The sequence below is a fragment of the Helianthus annuus genome, chromosome 12 (genome assembly GCF_002127325.2).
Source record: "Helianthus annuus cultivar XRQ/B chromosome 12, HanXRQr2.0-SUNRISE, whole genome shotgun sequence".
Classification (NCBI taxonomy): Eukaryota; Viridiplantae; Streptophyta; class Magnoliopsida; order Asterales; family Asteraceae; genus Helianthus; species Helianthus annuus.
The window spans coordinates 41,433,492-41,441,857 of NC_035444.2; positions in this window are offsets into that span (position 1 = coordinate 41,433,492).

The window sequence follows — 8,366 nt, forward strand, 5'->3', positions numbered from 1 at the left end:
TCGTGATAGAGATGCAAAGACACAATGATTTATACGAGGAAAAAGCCCTTGATCAATGTATGATCTCCGGCATAAAAAACCTCGGGTGATGGCAACTACCGATCACCAACTTCAATATAAGAAAAATATGATTACAACTTCGGATAGTAATGAGCTGAGTACAAGGATCACTATTGTTTCGAGTGTCTAAGTGTGTGAGAGTGGCGTTGAATGTCGTGTGTCCTTCCAAATGATGGAGAGTGGTATTTATACAAGTATAGGTGACCTATTTTAGGTAAAAGGACTAATTATCAGCTCATTACCCCTTTAGAAATAAAAGACAATCTAGCCTAAATTGCCGCCCATAAATCAAGCCATGTTTCCATATCCTGTGCAACGTCTATCTCCGATTAAGCTCTTGCCATAATTGTGAAGACGCGTCCCTTGATCTTAGAGCGTATCCTGCTAGATATTCCTGCAAAAATAACATTGCATTAAGCGAAGATGATCGTTAGTATGAGGATCCTATAATGTCCCATGATCCTGATCCTGAAGTCTTGCTGAGGATCACTATCTGCCAAAGAAACAAGGATCATTGGTTAGGATCACGTGTAAGGATCACCTATAATAAAAATCCAGCCCTAACAATAGATATGATCGTTTACATTTAAATTCGAAAGCTACTCCCTTTATAACCGCATTCAGAAGATCAAACAGGTATTCTCCTCTTCATCTTCTCTCTTTGCTTGCTCTGTTTTTCTTCTCTTTTCAGTTATTCTGTTCAAAATGTTGCTCTGGAACTCCCCTGCTAAGGATCACCGGAAAGAAAGCCCCTTCAAGAGTCAAGGGATCATCACAGATTCCGCTAAAGAACGCTGCATTTTCACCGATCCTCAAACTAACAGGGTCCGGTATTGTTTTCCCGCAAACACCATGTTCAAACCCTATGATCCTACTGCCCTGAGCGATCACACTTCTGATTCATGGGTTGCCTTCCCTGTGACCCCGTTTGCCATAGGCTACACATATCCCTTTCCAGCTTTCACCCAATCCTTCTTTTCCCTGACCGGCATATCTTACATCCAAGCCATGCCGATGATCTGGAGGGTTTTGTATACCCTTGAAAGGATCATCGGACATGAGGGGATAGATTTAGGCATGGCTGAGTTGGGAGAACTGTATGAACTTACCACCTTCGGTTCCCATCGATATCTGTTCAAACGAAAACCAGGGGAGGAGCACCCAATCTTCAAGGCTACCAAAAACGATACCAACTGGAAGCGGCGCTTCTTTTTTGTGAGAAGAGATACCATCCCTGATAGGAAGGATTTACCCAAGGAATGGGCTACCCATGGTAGGATGGAGGATCCTGAGGAGGATCACCATAGAACTTATCCTTCAGAATAAGGATCACTGACATTCTTTTGCTTTCTTGTTGTGCAGCTATCTCCGTTTCACACCTCAGATTGACTCCATCTGCTAAAGAGAGACTCTTGGACTTCAAGAGACTTGATCCTGAAACAAGAACTTTCAAGACTACCACCCAAGATTCTCAGGAAGTATCCTCTGGTTCTGTCACGATGTCAAGTAAGTATCCTTGTTTAAAGATTCAATTAAATAATGAAATTCAAGTAAAATTAAGATACTTATCTTGTTTTGGTTATGTAGGTGCTGGAAAATCCACCAAATCTGCTTCAAAGTTCAACATCACCGATCTCACCAATGTCAAATCCTCGAGGAAGAAGACTCCTGCCAGCCCAACTGCTTCAATCCCCAAGGCACCCCTCAGAGGGAAGGGAGGCAAGAAGAGAAAGGCCTCCGAAGATGAGGATCTGCAAGGCCTCCCCTTGATCCGCCAACAGTTCCTGGACTACTTCAATGAGGTAAGGATCACTGTCCCTGCTTGTATATCCTGCTTGTTTGAGGATCATTTGGTTCTGACGTTATCCCTTGTCTTCCTTGCAGAAATTTGCTGAGATTGAGACCTATGTTGGCCACGTTGAGGATCAGGATAGCAAGATTGCTGATCTTCAACAGGTTGCCGTGCTGAAGGACCTCAAGATAGCTGATCTTCAGAAGGATCTCTAGAACACCAAAAATGAGGCTGCCAAGATGCTGATCAACTTTGACTATGAGAGGCACGAGATCACCCAGGATGCCAAGGTCTCTGCCGCCATAGCAATGTACAAGACCCAGCTGCAAATGGCCATGGAAGCTCAGGATCCTGCTTTTGATAAGAGCACCTGGGATGTGGAGGCCTGGAAGGCAAGGCTGGCTGAACTAGAGGACGATGAAGAGGCTGAGGAGATCCTGACACTTGAGGCTGGAGGCAGTGGCAAGGATCAGGGTGGTGAGGCAAGTGGAGCTGGTGGTGATGATGCAGCGAAGGTCTAAGCTGCAGGATTGGGCGATGAAGGAAACTTCTAGACATAGCCGGAGCCCAATTTTTTTTTGTTTAGTGGTTGTTTTATTGAACAATGATGGTCTGTACTCTTAAACAATAGCTTTAGGTTTAAGGATCAAGGATCCTTCGGACAATAGGCAGGATTGCAAATGGTGGAGGGATCCTCTGTTTGGGGGATGAAACCATTGTGATCCCGCCACCTTTATGTTCCTGCATAACTTCAAACCTATTATCATGGACACCCTTTACCTACCCCAGCGGACGGGCCACGTATTGCTGGTAGATGCTTGGGGTAGGTAATTTTGACAACCTTTTAATGGTTAGTCTTTTTTGTTAATAAATAAAATCTTAACCTTTTGTCGCTTATCCTGTGTTGTTATCCTTCTAGTTCCTTTGATTCTCAATTGTTTTGGTATACATTTATTAAATCAGTAGTTTTAAATAAGTCAGATTGAAAACATTTAGGATATGATCCTTGATCAAATATCCTATAGTTGAAAAATCCCAAAAAGTAATATATGTTTTAAGGATCATAAGTTCAGTTGTCATACTTCAAGGGTTACTCAAAGAAAAAATGAATAAAATTAAAAACAAACAAGGATCATACCTGAGGATCCAAGTTAGGATCCTAACCATAATTAGGATAACTATAAGATAAACCTTAGAGAGAAATAAGGATCAAGGATCCTTAGTTGTTTAACTTCAAGGACCTGAAATAGAGCACAACTTGGGACTAAGCCAATATAAGATAAGAGTTAGCAACTAGGGACAAGCCCAAGGATAACTGGGGACAAGCCCAAGGATAACTGGGGACAAGCCCAAGGATAACTGGGGACAAGCCCAAGGATCGTGTGTAAACTGGAGTATGGCCCTAACTGGCGACTATCCAAACTTACTGACATGAAAATGCCAAAACCTTAGCTAACGTGAAAACGTTAGAAACCTTAGGAACGGATGTATGGTACGTCTACCATTATACGTAGGATCCTAGGTATAGCCAGTAATTATCAGCCCCTAAAGCGAGTACTGGTCCCAATGCCTTGAACTATACCGGGATCATCATGCGCTACAGGCGAAACTGGGGTCAAGCCCAAATAACTGGGGTTAAACCCAAGGATCTGGATTGCTTCTGTAGATAATTAACATTATGCTAAGGATACTTGAACTTTCAAAACTCAAAGTCTTGTGAGAGAAGGATAAAGGACACATGATCCTTATCCTTGTATGAGAAAATAAGTAAAGGAAATAGTTCAAGATTAGGACATTACCAGAGTAAGGATCATTGATGCTTTAAGGATCCTTCAAGGATACCCCTAATGTAAGGATCATACGTGCCAGGAGGATCCTGCTCACATGAAATATTTCTTCAAATGGACAGCATTCCAAGCTCTTGGTAACAAATCACCTTCCATGGTCAGCAATCTATATGCCCCCCTTTCCTTTTTCAGCTTCAATCAAATAAGGGCCTTCCCATTTCGGTGCCAACTTTCCATCAGCAGGATTGGTGGTATTCTGGAATGCTTTCCTCAATACCATATCTCCAACTTGAAACTTCCTTATCCTGACATTTTTGTTATAAGCACCAGCCATTCTTTGTTGATAACTAGCCATCCTTATCCTAGCTAGATCCCTGATTTCTTCAATAGTATCCAGGTCTTGAGCCAAGTTCTCATCATTTTCCTCAGGATCACGGGTACTTGTTCTAGCAGTTGGAACCACCATTTCTGTTGGGATCACTGATTCTGCCCCAAATACCAAAGAGAATGGTGTTTGACCAGTAGCATTCTTGGGGGTTATCCTATCAGCCCAAAGCACATAAGGTAATTCTTCTGCCCATTTCCCTTTCTTGGATCCAAGTTTCTTCTTCAAATTGTTGATGATGATCTTGTTGGATGATTCTGCTTGACCATTAGCTTGTGGGTGGACTGGTGTTGATGTTATCATCTTAATCCCCCAGCTGTCACAAAAGTTAGTGGTTCTGCCCCCAATAAATTGGGAACCATTATCACATATAATTTCAGAAGGAATGCCAAATCTAGTTACAATATTTCTTTTAATGAAGGATATAACTTCCTTTTCTCTGACTTGGGCAAAAGCTTCAGCCTCTATCCACTTGGAGAAGTAATCAGTCATAGCAAGCATGAACACTTTCCCACCAGGTGCCTTAGGGAGCTTACCAACTATATCCATACCCCATCTCATAAATGGCCAAGAGGAGGATATAGGATGTAGAAATTCAGCCGGCTGATGAAGGATATTGCTGTGTCTCTGACAAGGATCACACTTCTTAGCATATTCCACAGTATCTCTTTTCATAGTTGGCCAGTAGTATCCTGTCCTTAAGATCCTTGAGAACAATGCCCTGCCCCTAGTGCGGTTTCCACAATCCCCTTCATGGAAGTCTTTTAAAACTTTTTGAACTTCAAGATCCTCAATGCATCTTAAATATGGTCCTGCAAGAGATCGCTTATACAACATATTATTCAAGATTGTGAATTGAGATACCTTAATTTTGAAAGCCCTAGGATTTTCTCCCATAGGAATCTCTCCGTGTTGTAAGTATCTCATGATTGGTGAGATCCATGATCCTGATCCTGGATAAGATTGAGTATCCTCACTAGGGATAATTGCAGAATCCTCCCCTATTTCCATAGCCACATGATCCTCGATAGCAGGAGCCAAGATATGGATAATGGGGATGGTTATATCCTCCGGGATCTTCAAAGATGATCCTAAATTAGCCAATGCATCAGCTTCTGTATTTTCTTCCCTTGGTACCTGTGTCAAACTAAAGGAAACAAAAGAGAGTGCCAATTCTTTGACTATCTCTAAATATTTGGTTAGCCTTTCACCTTTAACAGTATAGGATCCATTAAAATGATTTGTAATTAATAATGAATCTACATGTACCTCAAGGTACCTGATCCCCATATGCTTAGCAATTTGTAAACCAGCAATCAAGGCTTCATATTCAGCCTCATTGTCAGTGGTTTGGAACTCACAAGCTAAGGAGTGGGGTATTATGTCCCCCTGTGGCGATTTTAGTAGTATACCAAGCCCTGTGCCTTTGACATTTGAGGATCCATCAGTATAGAGTATCCGAGGATCCTTGGTCTCCTCCAGCTGCTGGACTTCTAATTCGGCTTCCTTTTGTAAATCACTACTGAAATCAGCCACAAAGTCGGCCAATGCTTGGGATTTGATGGCTGTCCTAGGCTCATATCTTATATCATAGGCACTAAGCTTCACTGCCCACTTAGCCATCCTTCTAGACATCTCAGGTTTCCTGAGGACATTCTTAATTGGAAAATTAGTTTTGACAATAATAACATGAGTTTCAAAATAATGTCTCAACTTAGTAGATGCCATAATTAATGCAAGAATAAGCTTTTCAAGGTGTGAATACCTGGATTCAGCATCAAGTAAACTCTTACTTACATAATAGACAGGATGTTGTGTACCTTCATGATCCTTAACAAGGACTGCACTTACTGCTTTTGAGGATACTGCAAGATATAAGGATAACACATCTCCTTTTTCTGGTTTCATCAAGGCTGGGGCTGAGGATAGGTATTCTTTGAGAGCTCGTAAAGCACTCTCATGCTTCTCAGTCCACTCAAATTTATTGTTCTTCCTTAGGATATCATAGAATTCTTTGCACTTCTCCGAGGATTTGGATATAAATCTGTTCAAAGCTGCTATCCTACCTGTTAGCCTTTGCACATCCTTAGCATTGGCAGGAGATTTGATGTTCACCAAGGCTTTGATTTGTTCCGGGCTAGCTTCAATGCCTCTCTTGGTCACCATATATCCTAAGAATTTACCTGCTTTAACACCAAAGTGACATTTTGAAGGATTAAGTTTCATGTTATATCTGTCAAGGATATCAAATGCTTCCTCCAAGTCTCTTAGGTGATCCTCAGCTTTTATGGACTTTACCACCATATCATCTATGTAAGCCTCCATAGTTTGTCCAATCTGATCCTTGAACATCATATTCACCACCCTTTGATATGTTGCACCTGCATTCCTTAATCCAAACGGCATAGCAATATAGCAATATATACCGGTTGGGGTCATAAAAGCCGTATCCTCTTGATTAGATGGTTCCATCTGAATTTGTTGGAATCCAGATGAAGCATCCATAAAAGTCAACAGTTCATGACCCGCCGTTGCATCCACCATGGAGTCAATGTGGGGTAATGGGAAAGGATCCTTGGGACATGCCTTATTTAAATCAGTGAAATCGACACATACCCTCCACTTTCCATTTTTCTTTTGAACAACAACCACATTGGCCAGCCATCTGGGATACTTAACCTCTCTAATCATACCTGCTCGGAGCAATTTCTCTACCTCTTCCTGGATAATGGCATTTCTTTCTGGTGCAAACTTCCTCCTTTTTTGGTGGATTGGTTTGAATGACCTGTCAATGCCAAGTTTATGAGTGATAATATCCTTAGATATACCTGTCATATCCTCATGCTTCCATGCAAAAGTAGTCTTTCTTCTTTTGAGGAAGGATACAAGATCTTCTTTCATTTTCCAAGGATCCCTGATCCGATATAGATTTTGGATTCAGGATCATCAGGATCCATGGGGATTTCTACCACAACCTACACTCTTGCCTCCAAGACATCCCTTGGAGGATACTTTGATTGCTATTGCTCCCTTGATTTCGAGGCTGGTTTCATTGATGAAGTGTAGCAATCCTTAGCCTCCTGCTGATCACTATCAATCTTGGCTATTCCCCAAGGACTAGGGAGCTTCACACATTAATGGTAGGTAGATGGGACTGCCTTCATATCGTGTATCCAGGGCCTGCCAAGGATAACATTGCAACAAGATAAACAGTCAATAACACAGAATTTTTGATAATTATGTAATCCTTCAACATAAATTGGGAGTTTAATGTCCCCCAGGGTGTTCTTGGTTTCGCCACTAAATCCCACGAGCATGGAGGATTTTGGTTTGATATCTGATTCAGGGATACCCATTTTCTTCAGAATATCTAGCTGGATAATGTTCACTGAGCTTCCTCCGTCAATAAGGATCCTGCGGACAAAATGGTTAGACATAAAAAGAGTAATAACTAAACCATCGTGATGAGGATCCTGGATGTCAACACGATCATCCTCATCAAAGGTTATGACTTTTCCTTCAGAGACACTTGATGTCCGAACAGGTCTTTCTCCATTATCTATTTTAGCTTCCTTTGCATGCCTTTTAGCTGCTGAGAAGGATGTACCACAGATGTCTGATCCTCCAGAAATAAAGTTTATCACTTGTGCATCTGCTGGAGGGGCTGGAGCTTTCTCAGGGATCCTTTCAGGATCCTGAGTCCTTGACTTTTTTCTACCCAACAATTCTTTTAAATGCCCCTTGCTCAATAAGTATCCAATTTCCTTTCTCAATGCAATGCATTCCTCTGTTAAATGCCCAAAATCCTCATGGTATGCACACCACTTTGATTTGTCTTTGGTTGCAGCCGGTCTGTCATTTTTTCTAGGCCATCTGGCTTTATCTCCTAGATTCTGCATCGCAAGGATTAGTTCATTGTTATCAACGGAAAAACAATATTCAGAAATTGGAGGATAATCCTCATCGTCATCTTCTTGATCAACAGCATGCACGTTCTGGTTATCGGATCTGTTATAGGATTTGAATTTGCTGTTCTTGAATGAGGATCCTTGCTTTTCTTGTTTTGAGGATCCTGCTAATCTCTCCTGGATCCTTTTGTCAGCCTCTAGCCGGATGAACCTGAGTGCCCGGGTTCTTACCTCATTTAGGTTCCTGCATGGTGTCATAACAAGATCATCATAGAACAATGAATCCCTAAGCAATCCCATTTTGAAGGCCTCAACAGCTGTGGCTATATCCAAGTTGGGAATGTCTAAGGATTCTTTACTAAACTTGGTTTTGTAATCCCTTAATGATTCATTATGACCCTGGGTTATCCTATATAGATCACTAGTTAACCGCT